The following is a 12,394-nucleotide window of genomic DNA, read 5'->3' as shown; positions in this document are numbered from 1 at the left end:
TTGTATTTTTATCGTATTTTATGCTTCTGGCGTTGACATCTAAGGACCTAATTATTCGATCTGGTGGAGCAGCACCCTAGAGTGAAGCCTAGGTTGCTCGGACTGTAGAAATGACCATTACTTTCACACTGGTTGCAATCATTCGTTTTATACGATGGAAAAGCTGTTGTACTTATATTGTATTTTGTGCCTCTGGCGTTGACTTCTAAGGCCGTAGCTATTAGATGTGGTGGAGCAACGCCCTAGAGTGACGCCTAGGGTGCTCGTAACGTAGAAATGACCATTACTTTCACACTGGTTGCAATTATTCGTTTTATACGATGGAAAAGCTGTTGTATTTATATCGCATTTTATGCTTCTGGCGTTGACTTCTTAGGCCCTAACTATTCCATCAGGTGGAACAACGCCCTAGGGTGAAGCCTAGGTTGCCCGGCAAGTAGAAATGACCATAACTTTCACACTGGCAGCAATTACTCGTTTTATACGATGGAATAACTGTTCTATTTATCTTGTATTTTATGCTTCGGGCGTTGACTTCTAAGGTCTAACTATTCGATCTGGTGGAGCAACGCCCTCTAGTGAAGCGTAGGTTGCCCGGTACGTAGAAATGACCATCACTTTCAAACTGGTTGCAATTATTCCTGTTATATGATGGAAAAACTGTTGTATTTTTATTGCATTTTATGCTTCGGGCATTGACTTCTAAGGCCCTAACAATTCAGTCTGTTGGAGCAACGCCCTAGGGTGAAGCCTAGGTTGCCCGGCAAGTAGAAATGACCATAACCTTCATACTGGATGCAATTATTCGTTTTATATGATGGAAAAACTGTTGTATTTATATTGTATTTTATGCTTCGGGCATTGACTTGTAAGGCCCTAACTAGTCAATCTGTTGGAGCAACGCCCTAGGGTGAAGCCTAGGTTGCCCGGAAAGTAGAAATGACCATAACTTTCACACTGGTAGCAATTATACGTTTTATACAATGGAAAAACTGTTCTATTTATTCTGAATTTTATGCTTCGGGCGTTGACTTCTAAGGCCCTAACTATTCGATCTGGTGGAGCAACGCCCTCGAGTGAAGCCTAGGTTGTCCGGTACGTATAAATGAGCATCACTTTCAAATTGGTTGCAATTATTCCTGTTATATGATGGAAAAACTGTTGTATTTTTATTGCATTTTATGCTTCGGGCATTGACTTCTAAGGCCCTAACTATACAATCTGTTGGAGCAGCGCCCTAGGGTGAAGCCTAGGTTGCCCGGAAAGTAGAAATGACCATAACTTTCATACTGGTTGCAATTATTCGTTTTATATGATGGAAAAGCTGTTGTATTTATATTGTATTTTATGCTTCTGGCATTCACTTCTTAGGCCCTAACTATTCGATCTAGTGGAGCAACGCCCTAGAATGAAGCCTAGATTGCCCGGAACGTAGAAATGACCATCACTTTCAAACGGGTTGCAATTAATCCTGTTATACGATGGAAAAACTGTTGTATTTTTATTGCATTTTATGCTTCGGGCATTGCCTTCTAAGGCCCAAACTATTCAATCTGTTGGAGCTACGCCCCAGGGTGAAGCCTAGGTTGCCCGGAAAGTAGAAATGACCATAACTTTCATACTGGTTGCAATTATTCGTTTTATATGATGGTAAAACTGTTGTATTTATATTGTATTTTATGCTTCTGGCGTTCACTCCTTAGGCCCTAACTATTCGATCTGGTGGAACATTGCCCTAGAGTGAAGCCTAGGTTGCCCGGAACGTAGAAATGACCATAACTTTTACACTGGTTGCTATCATTCGTTTTATACGATAGAAAAACTGTTATATTTATATTGTATTTTACGCTTCTGGCGTTGACTTCTTAGGCCCTAACTGTTCGATCTGGTGGAACAACGCCCTAGGGTGAAGCCTAGGTTGCCCGGAAAGTAGAAATGACCATAACTTTCACACTGGTTGCAATTATTCGTTTTATACGATGGAAAAGCTGTGGCACCTTTATTGTATTTTATTCATCTGGGGTTGACTTCTAAGACCGTAGCTATTAGGTGTGGTGGAGCAACGCCCTAGAGTGACGCCTAGGTTGCCCGGAACGTAGAAATGACCATTACTTTCACAATGTTTGCAATTATTCATTTTATACGATGGAAAAACTTTTGTACTTATATTGTATTTTATTCTTCTGGCGTTGACTTCTTAGGCCCTAACTATTCGATCTAGTGGAACTACGCCCTAGAGTGACGACTTGGTTGCCCGGAACATGGAAATGACCACTGCTGTCACACTGTTTGCAAATATACATTATATACGTTGGAAAAGCTGTTGTATTTATATTGTGTTTTATGTTTCTGGCGTTGACTTCTTAGGCCCTAACTATTTAATCTGGTAGAGCACCGCCCTAGAGTGAAGCATAGGTTGCCTGGAACGTGGAAATGACCATTACTTTCACACTGTTTACAGTTATTCCTGTTATACGATGGAAAAGCTTTTGCATCTTTATTGTATTTTATGCTTCTGGCGTTGACTTCTCAGGCCCTAACTACTCGATCTGGTGGAGCAACGCCCTAGAGTGAAGCCTAGGTTGCCCGGAACGTAGAAATGACCATTACATTCACACTGCTTGCAATTATTCGTCTTATACGATGGAAAAGCTGTTGTATTTATATCGTATTTAATGCTTCTGGCGTTGCCTTCTTAGGCCCTAACTATTCGACCTTGTGAAACAACGCCCTAGAGTGAAGCCTAGGTTGCCTGGGACGTAGGAAATGACCATAACTTTCACACTGGTTGCTATTATTCGTTTTATACGATGGAAAAACTGTTATATTTATATTGTATTTTATGCTTCTGGCGTTGACTTCTGAGGCCGTTGCTATTCGATGTGGTGGAAGAACGCCATAGAGTGAAGCCTAGGTAGCCCGGAACGTAGAAATGTCCATATCTTTCGCACTTTTTGCAATTATTCATTTTATACGATGGCAAAGCAGTTGTATTTATATTGTACTTTATGCTCCTGACGTTGACTTCTTAGGCCCTAACTACTCGATCTGGTGGAGCAATGCCTCAGAGATAAGTCTAGGATGCCCGACACGCCGAAATGATCATTACGGTCACGCTTGTTGCAATTATTCCTGTTATACGATGAAAAGACTGTTGTATTTTTATTGTACTTTATGCTTCAGTCGTAGACATCTGAGGCCGTAGCTATTCGATATGTTGGAGCACCGCCCTAGAGTGAAGCCTAGGTTGCCCGGTACGTAGAAATGACCACTACTACCACGCTGGTTGCTAATTATTCCTGCTATACGATGGAAAAACTGTTGCATCTCTATTGTATTTTATGCTTCTGGCGTTGACTTCTAAGGCCCTAACTATTCGATCAGGTGGAGCAACGCCCTAGAGCGAAGCCTAGGTTGCTCGGAATGTAGAAATGACCATAACTTTCACACTGTTTGCAATCATTCCTTTTATACGATGGAAAAGCCGTTATATTTATATTGTATTTTATGCTTTTGGCGTTGACTTCTAAGGACCTCACTATTCGATCTGGTGGAGCAACGCCCTAGAGTGACGCCTAGGTTGCTCGGAACGTAGAAATGACCATTACTTTCAAACTGGTTGCAATTATTCCTGTTATACGATGGAAAAACTGTTGTATTTTAATTGTATTTTATGCTTTTAGCGATGAATTATAAGTCCCTAGCTATTCGATCTGGTGGAGCAACGCCCAAGGGTGACGCCTAGGTTGCTCGGAACGCAGGAATGACCATTACTTTCGCACTGGTTGCAATTATTCCTGTTATACGATGGAAAAACTGTTGAATTTTTATTGCATTTTATGCTTCGGGCATTGACTTTTAAGGCCCTCACTATTCAATCTGTTGGAGCAACACCCAAGGGTGATGCCTAGGTTGCCCGGTACGTAGAAATGAGCGTAACTATCACACTGGTTGCAATTATTCGTTTTATACGATGGAAAAGCTGCTGTATTTATATCGTATTTTATGCTTCTGGCGTTGACTTCTTAGGCCCTAACTATTCCATCCGGTGGAACAACGCCCTAGAGTGAAGCCTAGGTTGCCCGGAACGTAGAAATGACCATAGCATTCACACTGGTTGCTATTATTCGTCTTATACGATGGAAAAACTGTTATATTTATAATGTATTTTATGCTTCTGGCGTTGACTTCTGAGACCGTTGCTATTCGATGTGGTGGAAGAACGCCATAGAGCGAAGCCTAGGTTGCTCGGAACGTAGAAATGACCACTACTCTCACACTGTTTGCAATTATTCATTTAATACGATGGAAATGCTGTTGTATTTATATCGTATTTTATGCTTCGGGCGTTGACTTCTTAGGCCCTAACATTTCGATCTGGTGGAGCAACGCCCTACAGTGAAGCCTAGGTTGCCCGGAACGTAGATATGACCCTAACCTTCACACAGGCTGCAATTATTCGTCTTATACGATGGAAAAGCTGTTGTATTTATATCGTATTTTATGCTTCTGGCGTTGACTTCTTAGGCCCTAACTATTCGATCTGGTGGAACAACGGCCTAGGGTGAAGCCTAGGTTGCCCGGAACGTAGAAATGACCATAACTTTTACACTGGTAGCAATTATTCGTTTTATACAATGGAAAAACTATTCTATTTGTTTTGTATTTAATGCTTCGGGCGTTGACTTCTAAGGCCCTAACTGTTTGATCTGGTGGAGCAACGCCCTAGAGTGAAGCCTATGTTGCCCGGAACGTAGAAATGACCATAACTTTCACACTGGTTGCTATTATTCGTTTTAGACGATGGAAAAACTGTTGTACTTATATTGTATTTTATTCTTATGGCGTTGAATTCTAAGTCGCTAGCTATTCGATCTGGTGGAGCAACGCCCTAGAGTGAAACCTATGTTACCCGGAACGTAGAAATGACCACTACTATCACACTGGTTACAAATTATTCGTGCTATACGTTGGAAAAACTGTAGTATTTTTATTGCATTTTATGCTTCGGGCATTGACTTCTAAGGCTTCAACTATTCAATCTGTTAGTGCAACGCCCTAGGGTGAAGCCTAGGTTACCCGGAACGTAGAAATGACCATAACTTTCACACTGGTTGCAATTATTCGTTTTATACGATGGAAAAGCTGTTGCATCTTTATTGTATTTTATTCATCTGGGGTTGACTTCTAAGACCGTAGCTATTAGATGTGGTGGAGCAACGCCCTAGACTGACGCCTAGGTTGCCCGGAACGTAGAAATGACCATTACTTTCACAATGTTTGCAATTATTCATTTTATACGATGGAAAAACTGTTGTACTTATATCGTATTTTATTTTTCTGGCGTTGCCTTCTTAGGCCCTAACTATTCGACCTTGTGGAACAACGCCCTAGAGTGAAGCCTAGGTTGCCTGGAACGTAGAAATGACCATCACCTTCACACGGGTTGCAATTATTCCTGTTATTGGATGGAAAGACTGTTGTATTTTATTGTATTTTATACTTCAGGCGTTGACTTCTGAGGCCCCAGCTGTTCGATGTGGTGGAAGAACGCCATACAGTGAAGCCTAGGTTGCCCGGAACGTAGAAATGACCATAAGTTTCATACTGGTTGCAATTATTCGTTTTATACGATGGAAAAGCTGTGGCATCTTTATTGTATTTTATTCATCTGGGGTTGACTTCTAAGGCCGTAGCTATTAGGTGTGGTGGAGCAACGCCCTATAGTGACGCCTAGGTTGCCCGGAACGTAGAAATGACCATTACTATCACACTGTTTGCAGATATACATTATAAACGATGGAAAATCTATTGTATTTATGTTGTATTTTATGCTTCTGGCGTTGACTTCTTAGGCCCTAACTATTTGATCTGGTGGAGAACCGCCCTAGAGTGAAGCCTATGTTGCCCGGAACGTAGAAAAGACCATTACCTTCACACTGGTTGCAATTATTCCTGTTTTACGAAGAAAAAACTGTTGCATCTTTATTGTATTTTATGCTTCTGGCGTTGATTTCTAAGGCCCTAACTATTCGATCTGGTGGAGCAACGCCCTAGAGTGAAGCCTAGGTTGCCCGGAAAGTAGAAATGACCATAACTTTCATTTTGGTTGCAATTATTCGTTTTATATGATGGAAAAACTGTTGTATTTATATTGTATTTTATGCTTCTGGCGTTCACTTCTTAGGCCCTAACTGTTCGATCTGGTGGAACAACGCCCTAGGGTGAAGCCTAGGTTGCCCGGAAAGTACAAATGACCATAACTTTCGCACTGGTTGCAATTATTCGTTTTATAAGATGGAAAAGCTGTGGCATCTTTATTGTATTTTATTCATCTGGTGTTGACTTCTAAGGCCCTAACTATTCGATCTGGTGGAACAACGACCTAGAGTGAAGCCTAGGTTGCCTGGAACGTAGAAATGACCATTACTTTCACACTGTTTACAGTTATTCCTGCTATACGATGGAAAAACTTTCGCATCTTTATTGTATTTTAAGCTTCTGGCGTTGACTTCTGTGGCCCTAGCTATTTGATTTGGTGGAGCAACGCCCGAGAGTGGAGCCTAGGAAGCCCGGTACGTAGAAATGACCATTACTTTCACACTGTTTGCAGGTATACATTATATACGATGGAAAATCTGTTGTATTTATGTTGTATTTTATGCTTCTGGCGTTGACTTCTTAGGCCCTAACTATTCCATCTGGTGGAACAACGCCCTCGGGTGATGCCTAGGTTGCGCGGATCGTAGCATTGACCATAACCATCACACTGGTAGCATTATTCGTTTCATACAATGGAAGAACTGTTGTATTTATTTTCTATTTAATGCTTCGGGCGTTGTCTTCTAAGACCCTAACTGTTTGATCTGGTGGAGCAACGCCCTAGAGTGCAGCCTATGTTGCCCGGTACGTAGAAGTGACCATAACTTTCACACTGGTTGCTATTATTCGTTTTAGACGATGGAAAAACTGTTATATTTATATTGCATTTTATGCTTCTGGCGTTGCCTTCTAAGGCCCTAGCTATTGGATCTTGTGGACCAACGCCCTAGAGTGAAGCCTAGGTTGCCTGCAACGTAGAAATGACCATCACTTTCACACGGGTTGCAATTATTCCTGTTATAGGATGGAAAGACTGTTGTATTTTTATTGTATTTTATACTTCAGGCGTTGACTTCTGAGGCCGTAGCTATCCGATGTGGTGGAAGAACGCCATACAGTGAAGCCTAGGTTGCCCGGAACGTAGAAATGACCATAAGTTTCATACTGGTTGCAAATATTCGTTTTATACGATGGAAAAACTGTTGTATTTATATTGTATTTTATGCTTCTGGCGTTCACTTCTTAGGCCCTAACTATTCGATCCGGTGGAGCAACGACCTAGGGTGAAGCCTAGGTTGCCCGGAACGTAGAAAAGACCATAACTTTTACACTGGTAGCAATTATTCCTGTTATACGATGGAAAAGCTGTTGTATTTATATCGTATTTTATGCTTCTGGCGTTGACTTCTTAGGCCCTAACTATTCGATCTGGTGGAACAGCGGCCTAGGGTGAAGCCTAGGTTGCCCGGAACGTAGAAATGACCATTACATTCACACTGCTTGCAATTATTCGTCTTATACGATGGAAAAGCTGTTGAATTTATATCGTATTTTATTCTTCTGGCGTTGTCTTCTTAGGCCCTAACTATTCCATCTGGTGGAACAACGCCCTAGGGTGAAGCCTAGGTTGCCCGGAACGTAGAAATGACCATAACTTCCACACTGGTAGCAATTATTCGTTTTATACGATGGAAAAGGTGTTTTATTTATTTTGTATTTTATGCTTCGGGCGTTCACTTCTAAGGCCCTAACTATTCGATCTGGTGGAGCAATGCCCTAGAGTGAAGTCTAGGTTGCCCGGAACGTAGAAGTGACCATAACTTTCACACTGGTTGCTATCATTCGTTTTATACAATGGAAAAACTGTTCTATTTATTTTGTGTTTAATGCTTCGGGCGTTGACTTCTAAGGCCCTAACTGTTTGATCTGGTGGAGCAACGCCCTAGAGTGAAGCCTATGTTGTCCGGAACGTAGAAATGACCATAACTTGCACACTGGTTGCTATTATACGTTTTAGACGATGGAAATACTGTTATATTTATATTGTATTTTATTCTTCTGGCGTTGACTTCTTAGGCCCTAACTATTCGATCTGGTGGAACAGCGCCCTAGAGTGAAGACTAGGTTGCCCGGAACATTGAAATGACCATTACTTTCACACTGTTTGCAAATATACATTATATACGATGGAAAAGCTGTTGTATTTATATTGTGTTTTATGCTTCTGGCGTTGACTTCCTAGGCCCTAACAATTTAATCTGGTAGACCACCGCCCTAGAGTGAAGCATAGGTTGCCGGGAACGTAGCACATACCATTACCTTCACACTGGTTGCAATTATTCCTGCTTTACAATGGAAAAACTGTTGCATCTATATTGTACTTTATGCTTCTGGCGTTGACTTCTAAGGCCCTAACTATTCCATCTGGTGGAGCAACGCCCTAGAGAGAAGTCTAGGTTGCCCGGAACGTAGAAGTGACCATAAATTTCACACTGGTTGCTATTATTCGTTTTATACGATAGAAAAACTGATATATTTATATTGTATTTTATGCTTCTGTCGTTGACTTCTTAGGCCCTAACTGTTCGATCTGGTGGAACAACGCCCTAGGGTGAAGCCTAGGTTGCCCGGAAAGTAGAAATGACCATAACTTTCGCACTGGTTGCAATTATTCGTTTTATACGATGGAAAAGCTGTGGCATCTTTATTGTATTTTATTCATCTGGTGTTGACTTCTAAGGCCCTAACTATTCGATCTGGTGGAACAACGACCTAGAGTGAAGCCTAGGTTGCCTGGAACGTAGAAATGACCATCACTTTCACACGGGTTGCAATTATTCCTGTAATAGAATGGAAAGACTGTTGTATTTTTATTGTATTTTATACTTCAGGCGTTGACTTCTAAGGCCGTAGCTATTAGGTGCGGTGGAGCAACGCCCTATAGTGGAGACTAGGTTGCCCGGAACATGGACATGACCATTACTTTCACACTGTCTGCAAATATACATTATATACGATGGAAAAGCTGTTGTATTTATATTGTGTTTTATGCTTCTGGCGTTGACTTCCTAGGCCCTAACTGTTTAATCTGGTAGACCACCGACCTAGAGTGAAGCATAGGTTGCCCGGAACGTAGTAATGACCAGTACATTCACACTGGTTGCAATTATTCGTCTTATACGATGGAAAAGCTGTTGTATTTATATCGTATTTTATGCTTCTGGCATTGACTTCTTAGGCCCCAACTGTTCGATCTGGTGGAACAACGACCTAGGGTGAAGCCTAGGTTGCCGGAAAGTAGAAATGTCCATAACTTTCACACTGGTTGCAATTATTCGTTTTATACGATGGAAAAGCTGTGGCACCTTTATTGTATTTTATTCATCTAGGGTTGTCTTCTAAGGCCGTTGCTATTAGGTGTGGTGGAGCAACGCCCTAGAGTGACGCCTAGGTTGCCCGGAACGTAGAAATGACCATTACTTTCACAATATTTGCAATTATTCATTTTATACGATGGAAAAACTTTTGTACTTATATTGTATTCTATTCTTCTGGCGTTGACTTCTTAGGCCCTAACTATTAGATCTGGTGGAACAACGCGCTAGAGTGAAGACTAGCTTGCCCGGAACATGGAAATGACCATTACTTTCACACTGTTTGCAAATAAACATTATATACGATGGAAAAGCTGTTGTATTTATATTGTGTTTTATGCTTCTGGCGTTGACTGCTAAGGCCCTAACTATTCCATCTGGTGGAGCAACGCCCTAGAGTGAAGCCTAGGCTGCCCGGAACGTAGAAATGACCATAACTTTCACACTGGTTGCTATTATTCGTTTTGGACGATAGAAAAACTGTTATATTTTATTGTATTTTATGCTTCTGGCGTAGGCTTCTTAGGCCCTAACTGTTCGATCTGGTGGAACTATGCCCTAGGGTGAAGCCTAGGTTGCCCGGAACGTAGAAATGACCATTACATTCACACTGGCTGCAATTATTCGTCTTATACGATGGAAAAGCTGTTGTATTTATATCGTATTTTATGCTTCTGGCGTTGACTTCTTAGGCCCTAACTATTCCATCTGGCGGAACAACGCCCTTGGGTGAAGCCTAGGTAGCGCAGAACGTAGCAATGACCATAACTTTCACACTGGTAGCAGTTATTCGTTTTATACAATGGAAAAACTGTTCTATTTATTTTGTGTTTAATGCTTCGGGCGTTGACTTCTAAGGTCCTAACTGTTTGATCTGGTGGAGCAACGCCCTAGAGTGAAGCCTATGTTGCCCGGAACGTAGAAATGACCATAGCTTTCACACGGGTTGCAATTTTTCCTGTTATAGGATGGAAAGACTGTTGTATTTTTATTGTATTTTATACTTCAGGCGTTGACTTCTAAGGCCGTAGCTATTAGGTGCGGTGGAGCAACGCCCTATAGTGACGCCTAGGTTGCCCGCAACGTAGAAATGACCATTACTTTAACAATATTTGCAAGTATGCATTTTATGCGATGGAAAAACTTTTGTGCTTATATTGCATTTTATTCTTCTGGCGTTGACTTCTTAGGCCCTAACTATTCGATCTGGTGGAACAACGCCCTAGAGTGAAGACTAGGTTGCCCGGAACATGGAAATGACCATTACTTTCACACTGTTTGCAAATATACATTATATACGATGGAAAAGCTGTTGTATTTATATTGTGTTTTATGCTTCTGGCGTTGACTTCTTAGGCCCTAACTATTCGATCTGGTGGAGCATCGCCCTAGAGAGAAGCCTAGGTTACCCGGAACGTAGAAATGACCAGTACTTTCATACTGTTTGGAGTTATTCCTGTTATACGATGGAAAAACTGTTGCATCTTTATTGTATTTTATGCTTCTGGCGTTGACTTCTTAGGCCCTAACTATTCGATCTTGTGGAACAACGCCCTAGAGCGGAGCCTAGGTTGCCTGGAACGTAGAAATGACCATCACTTTCACACGGGTTGCAATTATTCCTGTTATAGGATGGAAAGACTGTTGTATTTATATTGTGTTTTATGCTTATGGCGTTGACTTCTTAGGCCCTAGCTATTTAATCTGGTAGGGCACCGCCCTAGAGTGAAGCATAGGTTGCCCGGAACGTAGAAATGACCATAAGTTTCATACTGGTAGCAATTATTCGTTTTATACAATGGAAAAACCGTTCCATTTATTTTGTCTTTTATGCTTCGGGCGTTGACTTCTAAGGCCCTAACTGTTTGATCCGGTGGAACAACGCCCTAGAGTGAAGCCTAGGTTGCCCGGAACGTAGAAATGACCATAACTTTCACACTGGTTGCTATTATTCGTTTTATACAATGGAAAAACTGTTATATTTATATTGTATTTTATGCTTCTGGCGTTGGCTTCTGAGGCCGCTGCTATTCGATGTGGTGGAAGAACGCCATAGAGTGAAGCCTTGGTTGCTCGGAATGTAGAAATGACCATAACTTTCACACTGGTTGCAATTATTCGTTATATACGATTGAAAAACTGTTGCATCATTATCGTATTTTATGCTTCTGGTGTTGACTTCTTAGGCCGTAACTATTCGATCTGGTGGAGCAACGCCCTGGAGTGAAACCTCGGTTGCCCGGAACGTAGAAATGACCATTACTTTCACACTGGTTGCAATTATTCGTTTTATACAATGGAAAAACTGTTATATTTATATTGTATTTTATGCTTCTGGCGTTGGCTTCTGAGGCCGCTGCTATTCGATGTGGTGGAAGAACGCCATAGAGTGAAGCCTAGGTAGCCCGGAACGTAGAAATGTCCATATCTTTCGCACTGTTTGCAATTATTCATTTTATACGGTGGCAAAGCTGTTGTATTTATATTGTATTTTATGCTTCTGCCGTTGACTTCTTAGGCCCTAACTATTCGATCTGGTGGAGCAATGCCTCACAGATAAGTCTAGGATGCCCGAAACGCCGAAATGATCATTAGTATCACGCTTGTTGCAATTATTCCTGTTATACGATGAAAAGACTGTTGTATTTTTATTGTATTTTATGCTTCAGTCGTAGACTTCTAAGGCCGTAGCTATTCGATATGTTGGAGCACCGCCCTAGAGTGAAGCCTAGGTTGCTCGGAACGTAGAAATGACCATTACCTTCACACTGTTTGCAATTATTCCTTTTATACGATGGAAAAGCTGTTGTATTTATATCGTATTTTATACTTCTGGCGTTGACTTCTAAGGACCTAGCTATTCTATCTGGTGGAGCAACGCCCTAGAGCGAAACCTAGGTTGCTCGGAATGTAGAAAT

This window comes from Calliopsis andreniformis, unplaced genomic scaffold, assembly GCF_051401765.1.
Source record: "Calliopsis andreniformis isolate RMS-2024a unplaced genomic scaffold, iyCalAndr_principal scaffold0007, whole genome shotgun sequence".
Taxonomy (NCBI): Eukaryota; Metazoa; Arthropoda; class Insecta; order Hymenoptera; family Andrenidae; genus Calliopsis; species Calliopsis andreniformis.
Note: the sequence above shows the minus strand (reverse complement) of the source record.